The sequence below is a fragment of the Diabrotica virgifera genome, chromosome 9 (assembly GCF_917563875.1).
Source record: "Diabrotica virgifera virgifera chromosome 9, PGI_DIABVI_V3a".
Classification (NCBI taxonomy): Eukaryota; Metazoa; Arthropoda; class Insecta; order Coleoptera; family Chrysomelidae; genus Diabrotica; species Diabrotica virgifera.
The window spans coordinates 23,230,439-23,245,359 of NC_065451.1; positions in this window are offsets into that span (position 1 = coordinate 23,230,439).

Genomic DNA, 14,921 nt, shown 5'->3' on the forward strand with positions numbered 1-14,921 from the left:
AATCAGTGGCTTATCGAAAAAGTACTAGGAGGAAAAAAAGTTTTAAAAACATTGTGTTTCACTAATGGTGCCACAATAATAATTTAATTGGAACGTACACAAAAGTTTGGCGGGGTTTAAGGGAACAAAACCCTCATAAAATTTTTATGGGGTGCACAAATTTCACTTTAATTTTTATTTAAGATGTCGCTGCCATAAGAATGCCATATGATCATTTTCAATAAAAAATCTCTAAGAGTTTTCGATATATGAAAAAAAATCGATTTTCATTTTGTACCTTCAAAGGGCTGTAACTTTTTTTATGAGCACATTTGTACTAAGGTAAGTTAGGTTCAATCGAACTATTTTTGACCCCAGAATGTGTGATATAATTTATGACCAATCTTTTCGGGACACCCTGTATAATGAACTTTTAATGACATATGCATCAGAAACAAGTCCCGATACAGCCAGTGCAGTTTTGTTAGTGGTTATATAAAGACTATTAGAATCGACAGAGATGAGAGAACTGAGAAGAGTTACAGGAAATACGCCTGAGAGGTCTAAAAAGGAGTGAAGACATTAGAAGACAACGTAAAACAACATAAAGTACAATGTGTAAACGAATGGACACTAAATAGAACAAAACAATGGAATAACCACATAAACAGAATGGAAGAGACACATATGGTCAAAATAGCAAGAGATAAATTCCCAATCGGTAGAATCGGCCCACCGCGCAAAAGATGGAGTGACAACCTTTCATAGAGGTATCTATCCGCCAATGAACAAGCAGAATGAATTATAAAGGTAAAGAAAAAGAAGAAAAAGAAGAAGAAGAAAAAGAAGAAGAAGAAGAAGAAGAAGAAGAAGAAGAAGAAGAACTTTTAATGAGTTTTTGCTCTTCATATTACCTACTATTGCCTACTGGGGTACTCTTCGTTTTGTTGGACGTCTCGTTGTCGCTCTTTCTGAAATACACAGCCTTATATAATTATTCACAATTCAGTTTTTATTTTCCATTGCCGTTTCAGAAATCTCAAATAACACCACCAAGAAATTATTCAGCAATAGCAGTTTGATAAAAGAATATTAAATTAAATCAATAACGTCATTAATTAAAAAATTGTGACTGGAGCGGAATAATTTGAGTAACAATGTCATTATACTTTTTTGTGTATTAGCAAATCTCATAAATTTCCAAACACCGTTCAGTTAACACAAAATTGGTGTTTCTATACTCTCCTAAAATATGGTTTGTAGCTCTTTTGACTTTTTGATAATTAATACAAGTTTCAATGCTTTGGTTGGGGGACGCCAACGTGCTGAAGCTTATAATTTATTATTCTCGTACAATATCGGGAATAAGGAGTTAATTTATATTCCCGCAAGTCAATTAGTGTACATTTCCATGATCTTAATATACTATACTAAAATTACAATAAAGATGCACTAGAAATAAACAAACCAAGACATGTTGAATATTACGATGAGCACTACCGACATAATTAACAATGTATATTATTGTGTTTTCAATTTATCAATCAAAGGCAAAATGAAAATTAAATTAAATTTTTTTTTAAATAACGCGGGCACATAAATTTGATACACCCTGTATATTGAGTTGTAAATATTTCTTAGAATGTAGTTTGGATGTAAGTGGATTTCTCTTTTAATGAGCTTTCCGATGAACCATTAAAGACTTTTGTGAATAATTAAAGTGAAAATAACGATGTATTTAGATTTAAAATGGAAAAAGATTGTTTAGTTTAGAGGTAATTATCAATTTCTAGAAAAGGGGTTTTATGGAGAAAGTTTGGAATTTTAGTATCTTTGTTTCAACACGAGTAAATATTGTATAGTTCTCAGAAAGTAATTAGGATGATCGGAATAATTTTGAGGGTGACTGTTTTGTTTGAATGGAAAAGCCGATGTCTTTGATTCTTGGCAATGTGGAAGGGAAAACATGGATTGGATGATTGAGACAGTTTGAAAGAGAAGTCATTATGTTTTTGGCATCGATGAGGAGCGGTTCGACGTGTTTAGTGAATAGATAGTTAGCAGATACCAGTGGCTGTTTGATAGTGGAGAATAGTGTTGAAAAGTGGAACGAGAGACAGATCAAATTGAGACGAAATACCTCTTTGATTCTGTATTATTGTGAGAAGGATAGCAGAGAATTTTTGGAGTTTTGTTTGAATCGAGTACGTGTCAAAAGAAGGCCCGGCTTGTTGGAGAATTGGTGCTGGTATGCTGACAGTTTTGAAGCTGGACAAAGGAGAGGGCTTTGATGAGTAGCCTTTAACATAGTCAACGAGGGAGAGCTGTTTTGGCTCACGAGAAGACATCAGAGTGAGTGAAGCAAAAGGTCAGTCAATTTATGTGAAAGAGATTTTTATGTTCGGAAACTAAATTTTTGAGTAAAAGGCATATGAATTAAAATTCCAATATTTCAAAAAGTAAATAGTAAATATAGGTAATCTTACAAATACATGAATTTGTTTTGTTTAGTTTGTTTTACCAAAGTCATCGGGAACAAACCGATAAATTGTTTGTTTTTAACTATAATAAATTTAAGTGGTAAAAATTTCATTCGGACATTTGTGTCCACAGGTTTTTAGAGTCGATAGATTTCAGAGTATTGATTTTGATAAATAAAAGGCAATTCTGTATTTTTTATTTTAATATTTTGCTTTGTTTCTTTTCCATATTTTATCCCGATTAGGATCAACTCAGAGATACTGAACCCACGAGAGAAGATAAGTATAACGTGAGATAATTTGGATTTTTTTTAATAGTATAAAAAAGGCACCCTGAGATTTTTTATTCAATTTTATGTATGATTTGCGACAATTAAATAATTAATTAAATAAATAATAATTAATATAAAATTAATAAGAAGCAGATCATAACAATATATTTATCTACTTAGCCTTAAACGCCCATTCCTGGGTATAGGTCACCCTTGTTGATCTCCATTGGTCTCTATTCTGGGCGATCTGCATCCAGTCCTTTCCTGCCATTCAATTAAGGTCCTTCGTCCATCTTATCTCTGGTCTTCCTCTTTTTTGTGTCTGTCCCCACAGAAAAGAACAGGACAGAATAGATTTACAATGTATAAACTCTGTAAATCATTCTTTGGGATTTAAAATGTAAGTACATTGTAAATAATGATTTGTGAGTGCTCCTGGTAACATTCAACGTATCTTGGCTTGTTTATTTCTAGTGCATCTTTATTGTGATAATGCTTTCTTTCATTCTACGTTTAAATTTTTCAGAAATACCTATTAGTTTTCTCAGAATTCGAAAAAAAAATGAATATGCTTAAAACACGTTGGCGCGAAATTTTGCGCCTACGCCCTTAAGTGATAGAATGCTTTCTTCTTTACATGCCATAAATGTAGCAAAAAAGTGTTTTGCTGCATCATTAACCAAGTATTTTAAATAACCAGTTTTATAAACGTGTACACGTAAAGCAATAGATTTTAAGTTATTTCGTTCTTTTATTTTTAAATCAAACCAACTTACTTTTCTTGGAAGTTTTTTGTTTCATGTTTTATAAGATAAACAAAACACAATCTTTATTTTCTTTCAATTTTCATGTCGTCTGGAATTGTTGACACAACTGAACTTTTTTTTAGTAAAAAACAATAAATATTTCAAAAGTAATATAGTAATAAAAATATTCCACATATAATCTGTAGTAAAAGTTATACGAGAAAAGTTACACGTGCAAAACAGGGATAAAATTACATTAGAAAAACTAAAAAGTGTGAATTTAAAATTTTAGACTTTATTTTAATTTTGTCCACTGTATCTAGTGTACAGCTACTACTACGAAATTCTGATTCTCTAGTATCTTAATTTATAATAATATCTCTATCTTTTAATGTACTACTCATCCATCGGCCGGAGTTAAACAACTTAAGGCGAGAGTATCTTCTTCCTAAGTGTCAAAAGTGTCAATAAGAAATTCTTCTACATCTATGCGAATTTTATTAGCTTTCTAGGTGCTTCCACTTCTACTATAATTTCTCACAAAATATTTCTGCTTATATAACCGTACGCTTGTTTAAAATCTACAAAGATTTAATGCACGTCAGTAAAGGAGCACAAGGTCTTGTGTTTGTTTTCTATCTCTACGTATTCAATATCCCCTCCCGTTTCATATAACGTCTCGTAAGTCAAAATCGTACCACTAGCAACGAATATACGATATAGTGTCCTTTTAACAGTACCATTGTGTTTCGTGTTATCTATGTTAGCATCTTATCTAATTAATGCCGGAAGTAACACCATACGAAGTTAAAAAGACACTTTCAGAAATGAAAAATAATAGATCCCCTGGCGATGACGGAGTAGTGATCGAGGCAATCAAACAAGGTGGAAATAAAATTATCCAGGTTTTGGCCAAACTTTTCACCGAATGTATTTACCAAGGAAAACCCCCTTCTCAATGGAGCAATGCAGTCATTGTTTTATTGCACAAGAAAGGTGACATAACAGATCTAAAAAACTACCGTCCTATCATAGCCTAATAAAATAAAAAAAAAGTCAAAATGTAAATTCGTACAGGTTAAAACAAATTTTATATCAAAGTTTAGGTGGGTACAAAAGACATTTTCAAGAAAGTATCCAAATCATACAAGGGGATCATTGTTTAAATAATTAAAAAGGGGTCATTTTTGCAAAAAAAATACTTTTTTAACTGCTGAGGTAATTCACTTATCAATGAAGGTCTATGGGATTTTTTTCTACAAAGCTGAAGGGTAAATCTTTCACATAAGACTTACTAAATTAAATTTGACCCCCTATTTATTTAAATAATTGTATATAAAACTTAAAAACAAATTCGCAAATAATTATTTTTATCGTTTTGAATAAGCACTATAAAATATCTTATTTTACAGACTAAGTTGCGCTATATTACCAGTATTAAACAAAAAAAAATTATTAAGCAAAAAAAATATTTAATATTTTTTGAGATATTGAAGTTGTTTATTAAATGTTACTATATTTTCAATTGCAAAAACGCGGTTGTTTCCAAAGAAATATTCACCTGCTTAAGATCTCATTATTTTTATTTTTATGTATATTGTCGATAATTGTACGGATATATTCAAATTTAAATTAAACTCCCCCCTAAAATGGCATTTGAAAATCATACAAATTTGTTTATAATTTGTTTTTTTAATAACGTCGCGGGGATTAAGTATTTTAAAATGCGGTTTCGATAATTGGGTTTCTGGGAATTTTTTACTAATTAACATATTTTTTTTGTCGTTTTTTTTCTTCTTTTTTTTCCTTGGAGTTATATTACTACGGGTCCTTTTAGGGTTAAATTTTATTAAGAATGTCGAGTCTATGAGATCTAGATTGTAGACTTAAAAATATTAAGATTTAACTAAAATCTCTTAAATAAAATGTGGCTACTTACTGAGTTACGGGGTGTTTTATTTAAAAATTTAAAAATTATTGTTACCAAGTACTTTAAAACTATTTAACGTATCCTTATCATACTTGGCAGAAAGTGTGGCTATTATACACCCTACTAAATTGTGATTAATAAACGTTTCTAGCTAGTGCCAGAGGCGTACGACAGGGGATAGTGAATGATTGACCCTTCCCAAATTCTACGCCACTGAGTGAATTACTATTTTACGAAATTTTTCGATTCTCCAATACTTTGTATGTAAATAACTTTATTGGTATCGATAAAGTCATCAGTTTGAGAGATATTGGAAGTTTAAAATGAATGAATGAATGAATCAAAATAACTATGCCGTTTCATTTTTAACGTCCAATATCTCGAAAACTAATGACTTAATCGTTACCAGTAAAGAGTATATTATTTACATATAAAGTATTGGAGAATCGAAAAATTTCGCTAAAATAGTAATTCCTCAGTGGCGTAGAATTTGGAAAGGGTCAACCATTAACTATCCCCTGTCGTACGCCTCTGGTAGTAGCTAGAAACTTTTTTTTGTCACAATTTAGTAGACTCTATAGTACCCACACTTTCTGACAAGTATGATAAGGATGCGTCAAACAGTTTGAAAGTACTTGGTAAAAATAATTTTTAATTTTTAAATTATACACCCTGTAACTCAGTAACCAGCCACATTTTATTTAAGTGATTTTAGACCAATCTTAATATTTTTAGGTCTAGAATCTATAACTTAGAGATTCGACATTCTTAATGAAACTTAACCCTAAAAGGACCCGTAGTAATAACTCCAAGAAAAAAAAAAAGAAGAGGAAAAAAAGACAAAAAAATTTGTTAATTAGTGAAAAATTCCCAGGAACCCAATTATCGAAACGGCATTTCAAAATATTTAATCCCCGCGACGTTATTAAAAAAACAAATTTTAAACAAATTTGAATAATTTTCAAATGTCATTTTAGGGGGAAGTTTAATTGAAATTTGAATTTATCAATACATTTATCGAAAATATACATAAAAATAAAAAAATAAAACTAATAGGATTTAATACAGGTGGATATTTCTTTGGCAACAACCGCGTTTTTGCAATTGAAAATAGAGTAACATTTAATAAACAAATTCAATATCTCAAAAAATATTAAATATTGTTGGACTAATTTTTTTTTAATTAATACTGATAACATAGTGCAACTTTTCCTGTAAAATAAGATATTTTATAGTGCTTATTTAAAACGCTAAAAATAATTTTTTGCAAATTTGTTTTTAAAGTTTCATGTATAATTATTTAAATAAATGGGGGTCAAACTTAATTTAGTAAGTTATATGTGAAAGATTAACCCTTCAGCTTTGCAGAAAATAATCCTATAGACCCTTTTTTTAATTTTCGTTAAAATAAACTGTGTTATTATAAAAAGGTTCCTTACAATACCGAAGCCAATAAACCATTACACTTATTTTTTGAAGTTATAGTTTATTAGGCACGAGGTGAATTTTTACATTCCCTGGCGCATGCGCACACCGACAGTACGAACAGTATATTAGTCAATTATCGTTATATTATATGACAGTATATTTAGTAGCTCAAACGTTATGCGGGATGGTATTGGGTGTTAAAATCATCTGTCAATAATTGTTGGAGATTATGGATCAACAAATGTTGTGTATATTAGTTTTTATTGTTGTGATGGCAGAGAAAAATGCAAGTCTATAATTGTAGGTACTTTTTAAATAGTTTTTAAAATCGACAGGTACGTAATAATTGTAAATGTTTCAGTATCCTAATAAAAATTACCTAGGTACCTACCTATTCGGAAAATTTAAAATAAACCTATCAAAATAGCATGTAATGCTTTGATTTACATAATTTGATTACCATCAGAATTTCTGTCAATATTCACCTAATATATTGTTTTCTTACTCTAATATTTCAATATTCTACAAAAATCAAAATAATTCAGAACTGTCAAAAGTTTAAATCGTTTAGTTCGTCGATCTTCCCATATGATGTAGGTGTGTCCGTGGGTAGAAGTGTAAGATGAATGAATTCCAATACTAACAGCGCAAACATAAGCGGGTTCGAACCCCAAGAGAAGCTTTTATGTTTTTGTTCTTTTTTTTATATATATTTTATGATTGTAAGTATATTTATTATATAATTTTTTTTTCAGAAAATACGTATTTAGTTAAAAAATTTTCCGACAATAATTATTGTTCAGAAATCATTTGTGGCATTTTTCAATGTGTTTTTGTGTGTTTTATTCTTATATTTATTAATTTTTGGTACTGTTTTAATAAAAAAATTTGAAAAGTAGTAAGTATTAAAATTAGATTAATATTTAAATAAAATATAAATAAACTGTTTAAAGTACATATATTAATTTCGTTGAAATCATGTAATACAAGTATAACTCCGTACGTGCGTAGAAAGTACACACACATTCTTTTTTTTTTCATTATATCTATTTGTATTTTTCAATAAACTTACACAGCGTATTTTGTCGTTACCTTTCATGACTGCATTCAATATACTCTGCGGAGGTCCAGATTTATCAAACTGACATCACCATTAAATCATAACAAAATCTTGTTTGTGCTCGTTTCATGCACTTGTATATGTTATGTACTTACATTGTTTACTCACTGGTTTGTCGTATATAGGTATCTTTAATAAAAATTACAGACTCGAACCACTTTAACATTATTTGAAGAAAGTAGGTAACTATCGAAGTAAACGCTGTATATTTAGTGGTTTTTCATAATATATAGTTTAGGTACTGTTGATAAAAATTAAAAAAAAGGCATTCATACTTTTTATATGTTCACTAAATTAATACAGTATATTATAATGTATAACAGACCAGCGCGAGCGTTTCTACTATGTCTGATCGACTTTTCAAAATGCACTTAAAAGAGTAAAAATTAACGATATAGTTGGATATCTATTATTGTCTATTGAAGAAGTTTCTTTGAAAGACATAAAAAGTTGTTTCATTGACCTTAAGAAGGCATTTGACAGCATATTAAAAGGCATTATCTAGTTATTGTACATAAAAGAGATACCTCTAGGAATAATTGAAACGATCGAAATATCTTCTATAATAACACAATAAGCGGAACACCACTCTGTAATACCGCTGCATTTTAATTTCTTGTGACATCGACTTATTGTCGACATTTTTGTAGCCGAAATGGCATAATTATTATAATATTAAGGTCTTTTGACCTAAATATGTAGCTAGTTCCAACTACTTTGGATCTAAAGTTTCTACCACCTGATGATGGACTGATTGGTCCGAAAACGTTTGTGTGATTTTATCCATTTTGGATCATTATAGAAAAAATTTTTTAATAAATTATATACCATCTACCTACACGTGAGGTTTTTACTTCATTAGTAAGACCCTGAAAGAGCTTTTCAGGGTGCACTTTCCTGAGTCTGAAACAAAATTGATACTACTAGACACATGGCAAACCGGACTGGATATCATGAATTATGGTTCTAGGGAAAACTGGCATGTGGCAAAAGAAGTTATAAACCAGGACACAATCAAATGGGCAATAAACTCATTCGAGCCATATAAATCACCGGGTCCGGACGGCATTTATCCAATACTTCTACAGAAGGGAAACGACCTTCTTTTCAAAAAATTGTGTAAGATACTGCAGGCTAGTTTAGGGCTGGGGTACATAACAAAAGCATGGAGGCTGATAAGGGTGGCTTTTATACCCAAACCTGGCAAAATCGGACATGAAAGGGCCAAGTCTCTGCGGCCATTAAATCTGATGTCATTCGTACTGAAGACCTTAGAAAAACTACTCGATAGGCATATCAGGGATGGTGTATTGGTTGAAAGTCCGATACATCAGGGACAATATGCGTATCGAGCGGGAGTCTCCACAGAAACGGCACTGCACCATCTTGTACAGAGAGTGGAGTACGTTCTAGAAAACCAAGAGGTGATGTTGAGTGCATTTCTCGATATTGAGGGAGCATTTGACAACACCTCCTACGAAGCGATCACAAGGGCGATCCGTCTAAAAGGAATAGACGAAACAAGCTGTAGATGGATAGACTCCATGCTGAGAAGCCGTGTTATATATGCTACGTTGCTAGGGGATACAGTGTCAGCTCAGGTAGCCATCGGCTCCCCACAGGGGGAGTCTTATCTCCTCTATTGTAGAATCTGGTCATGGATGGCCTGATAGCTAGACTAGACAACGATAGGCATCACGTCCTGGGCTATGCGGATGATCTAGTCATCTTAGCCCATGGAAAATTTAATGGTACAGTCAGAGATCGACTGCAACGGGCTCTGACCGTAGTTACAGAATGGACTACAAATGTAGGGCTTGACATCAGTCCTCTAAAGTCCAAAATCATGAAATTTACTAAAAGAAGGAATTCAGAGGAATTGGGTCCTCTAAGTCTAAATGGTGTACATTTAAATCTGGTGGGTGAAGTAAAGTATCTCGGGATAATATCAGACTCAAAACTTACTTGGAATCAGCAGATAGAAAGAATAACAAAGAGAGCGGTATCTACGTTAATGGTAGCCAGACGTAGTCATGGAAAAATGTGGGGTTTGAGACCAGACATGGTATATTGGACTTATAACATGGTAGTAAAACCCACAATTACATATGCATCAGTGGTATATTGGCCAAAAGTGCAGCAAAAAAGTGCCATCATCAAATTAAGCAAGGTGCAAAGACTTGCTTGTCTCGGGATCACGGGGGCTATGAGGGGCACACCTACGGCAGCTATGGAGGAACTACTGGATCTCCCTTCTTTACATATAACAGTAAGAGGTGAGGCGAGAATGGGATATTATAGACTGCGAGAAAACTTGAGCAACGTACCAGTTAAATCAGGGCATAGTAGAATAACGAATGAAGCTAATGATGCCAAATGGATGATGATTTCTGACCATATGACATCAAAATACAAGCCTGAAGTACCTTTTCAAGTGGACATTTGCCCACGAGACGAATGAGACAGAGGAAACTCTCGACCCAGACTGCAGGGTGGCACCTGGTATACGGACGGGTCTAAAACTGCAGAAGTTTCGGGCGCAGGAATATTCTGTAGTGGTGGAAATTTCAACATTTCTATTCCACTGGGAGAATATACCTCCGTATTTCAGGCAGATATTTTTGCAATCTTGCAGTGTGCAAGAGAAAACAACCTGCGGGCATTCGAAATGCAGCGGGTTAACATATGCACAGATACCCAAGCAGCCATTGGGGCTCTTATAAGCCCTAAGGTGAACTCTAGGCTGGTGTGGGAATGTCGACAAGAACTTGATAGACTGGCACAACATAACAGTGTTATACTGGTATGGGATCCAGATCATCGGGGCATATACGGCAATGAAAGAGCTGATGCACTTGCCAAGAGAGCATCAGCTACAAAATACCTGGGTCCAGAGCCGGCCGTGGGAGTGCCAAAAGCACCGTCCGTGAACGAAAAAAAGCCTGGATCCGAAGCCAACACAACTCACACTGGGAGAGTGTACCCGGTCAAACACATGGCAAGATGTATATCGGACGGACATGTGCTGGTAGAGCTGAGTTACTGCTGAAAACAAGCAGGAATCAGCTCAGAGTCATAACAGGTTTCCTCACTGGACATGCGCCAGTTAAGGGTCACCTGCATACAATGGGGCTATTTCATGGAGACTTGAGCTGCAGAGTCTGTAACAGAGAACCTGAAAAAGTCAACCATATTTTGCATGATTATGAGGCATTGGATCGGAGGCGGCAAACACTTTTCGGAGACATCAAGTGACTCCAAATTTATATGGCACCCACCAGCTAGACCTGTACAAGCTGGTACAGAGTTCCAGAATTCTGGAATGGGTTTTATAGACGAATGGAAGATGTACAATAAGCTATGTGGCTGCAGTACAACCGGTTCACAACAGACGGCTTCCAGGAAAAAAAAACACACACATCACTTAGGCCTTAACAGCGTCTAGTCGGCCAAACTTTGATGTATAGGAACACTGGAACAGGGGAAGTTTTAATTGTGGAACGTGATTTTAATTGTGGAACGTGTCATTCTTATAAGTGTATGATTGTGAAAACTAGCAGGTTGTTTTTAAGTTTATTCAATAGCAAATTTTATATTATAATATGTATATGAAAAAATATTTGTCCGACAAAATATTTGTACGTAAAACATGTCAAATGACAGGGGTTATATTGGTGGTAAATAGCAGTCTAATTTTTGCATGGGACGACAAAACACATAGGACGACTTCGTAGTCTGACGGTCGAAAGCTGTAACTTGTCTCATAGTTAAAACTTCCCCTGTTCCAGTGTTCCCATACATCAAAGTTTGTCCAACTAGACACCGTTAAGCTATTAAGAAATTTTCAGCTTGCTATTAATCAACTTTTTTTGACACGCGTGATCCAGGCCTAACTTGTAGTGACAATAAATTGTATTAAATTTTGTAGAAGTTAGAATTAAAAAAAGCTTCTGAAAATATTTATATAGATTGTTTCTTTCAATAATCATGGTATTACTTTGTGCTATTAGGAGCATAGGGTATATCAAGTAAACTTTATCTAAAAAAATATCGACTACATTTTGTAAAACGTGATTAATCTAATGATTTACTTTTTTGTGTCCTTTTCCCATGTTCCTCATAATTCAAAAATGGCTGTGTAGTTTAGTAAATTATAGCTTGATTATCTTCGTGGGGAGTGTTTTTCTAAAAGAGTTATTGTCTTCCTTCAAAAACTGTCTTCTTGCCGAATTCAACTTGATGAATGGATTTTTTAAGAGGCATAACGTCCCAAAAAGATCAAGTAACGGTTTTATAGTTTTTTTTTATAATTTACTTTTTTGACAAAACAATATGGTTAATTGAATTGTTAATCCTTTCAATGCGATTTTTAGTTTATTATAATAATATCTTCTATTGTAAATACAGGGTGTCCAGAAACTCTACCGACAAACGAAGACAGGAGATTCTTCAGGTAATTTTAAGATAATTTAACCCAATTCACTTAGTCCGAAAATGCTTCCTAAGGGAGCTAGAGCTCTTTGAAGATGGCGTCATGAAATTAATTTTTCTTAAATACCTCCAGAACGCTTCTATTTAGAAAAACGAAAATTGGTACGCATATTTACTTTTGAGAGATGAATCGATTCCATACATTGCAAATTTCTAGTACCGGACATAGGCGTCCGTTTTGGGTAGGACAACGGTTTTTTATTGCATAACTTTTATGTGTTTAATTTTTAAGCCTTTTTGATACTGGATTATTAAATTGTGAAGTATTCTAGTACTAAAAGGTGCCCTTGTTTTAAGTCAGTAGGACACACCGTTTTCTAGAAAAATCGATTTGAAAATTTTTCGTTTTTTGAATTTTCAAAAAAATAAAAAAAAAACATTTAGAAAGACGAAAAGTGGTACGGTTATTTATATTCCAGAGAAGAATTAATTTCATTAATTGCGAATTTCTACTACCAGTCATATGCGTCCGTTTTGGGTAGGTCAACGATTATTTTATCGCATAACTTTTTTGTCTTTAATTTTTAAGCATTTTTAACTCTATATTATTAAACTATGAGATGTTCCAGTACTAAAAGTTGCTGTTGCTTTAAGTTGGCAAAATGCACCGTTTTTTTGAAAAAAAAAATTTTAATTTTTTTTTAAATTCAAAAATCGAAAAATTTTCAAATCGATTTTTTCTAGTAAACGGTGTATCCTACCGACATAAATCAAGAATACCTTTTAGTACGAGAATACCTCACAACTTAATAATCCAGTATCAAAAATGCTTAAAAGTTAAAGACAAAAAAGTTATGCGATAAAATAACCGTTGCTTTACCCAAAACGGACGCCTATGACCGGTACTAGAAATTCTCAATGGATGGAATCAATTTATCTCTGGAAGATAAATATTCGTACCAATATTTGTTTTTCTAAATAAAAGAGTTTTGGAATCATTTTCGGACTAGGTGAATTGGGCTAAACTGTCTTAAAATTAACTGAGGAATCTCCTGTCTTCGTTTGTCGGTAGAGTTTCTGGACACCCTGTATATATGACAATGCAACATTGCAAATAAAAACAGGAGGAAAACAGAAAAGATAAAACTACAAAGAAGGGTTAGACAAGGAGATTCTATAAAACCCTAACTACATATTTACTTTAGCTCTAGACGATATGTTTCGAACTTTGGAATGGGAAAACAAAGTAGTGACCATAGACGGCGGTAACCTAAACTATTTGAGATTCGCCGATGATGTTAGCCTAATATCAAAAGACATAATAATTTCAGGAAATGCTATTAGACCTAAATACCAAATCGGTTATTTTATCGCATAACTTTTTTATCTTTAACTTTTATGCATTTCTGACACTGGATTATTAAATTCTGAAGTATTCTAGTACTAAAAGGTACTCTTATCTTAAATCTGTAGGACACACCGTTTTCTAGAAAAATCGATTTGAAAATTTTTCGGTTTCTGAATTAAAAAAAAATTTCACAAAAAAAACTGTTTAGAAAGACGAAAACTGGTACATTTATTTATATTCCAGAGATAAATCGATTTCATTAATTGCGAATTTCTAGTACTGGTCATAGGCGTCCGTTTTGGGTAGGTCAACAATTATTTTATAGCATAACTTTTTGTCTTGAATTTTTGAGCATTGTGACACTAGATTATTAAATTATGAGGTATTCGAGTACTAAAAGTTACTCTTACTTTATGTTGATAAAATACTTCGTTTTTTGTTGAAAAGCTCTTTCAATTTTTTTTCAAATTCCAAAAACGAAAAACTTTCAAATCGATTTTTCTAGAAAACGGTGTGTCCTACCGACTTAAAGTAAGAGTACCTTTTAGTACTAAAATACCTCACAATTTAATAATCCGGTGTCAAAAATGCATTAAAGTTAATAACAAAAAAGTTGCTCTACCCAAAAGGGACGCCTATGACCGGTACTAGAAATTTGCAATGTATGAAATCGATTCATCTCTGAAAAGTAAATATGTATGCCAATTTTCGTTTTTCTAAATAGAAGCGTTCTGGAGGTATTTAAGAAAAACTAATTTCGTGACGCCATCTTTAAAGAGCTCTAGCTCCCTTAAGAAGCATTTTCGGACTAGGTGAATTGGGTTAAATTGTCTTAAAATTATCTGAGGAATATTCTGTCTCCGTTTGTCGGTAGAGTTTCTGTATATCTGGTCATGTGGAGTTAAAAAATATAAATCCTGAATTTAGAATTTTTGCATAAACAAGTTTTTGAAATAAAAAATGGGACAATTATGTCCCGACAGTAGGTAATAAGGAAACAGTATGTAGGATAAGGAGCAGAACATTCAATACAAAGTGGCACTTGCCACTAACGACCAATAATTTTTGTTCTTTTTCCGATTTTAAGATTTTTACAGCCACACTCCTCCCACCTTTTTGAATTCGAAGATCTGCTTCTTCTTTTCTTCTTCTTCTTCTTCTTCTTCTTCTTTTTCTTCTTCTTCTTC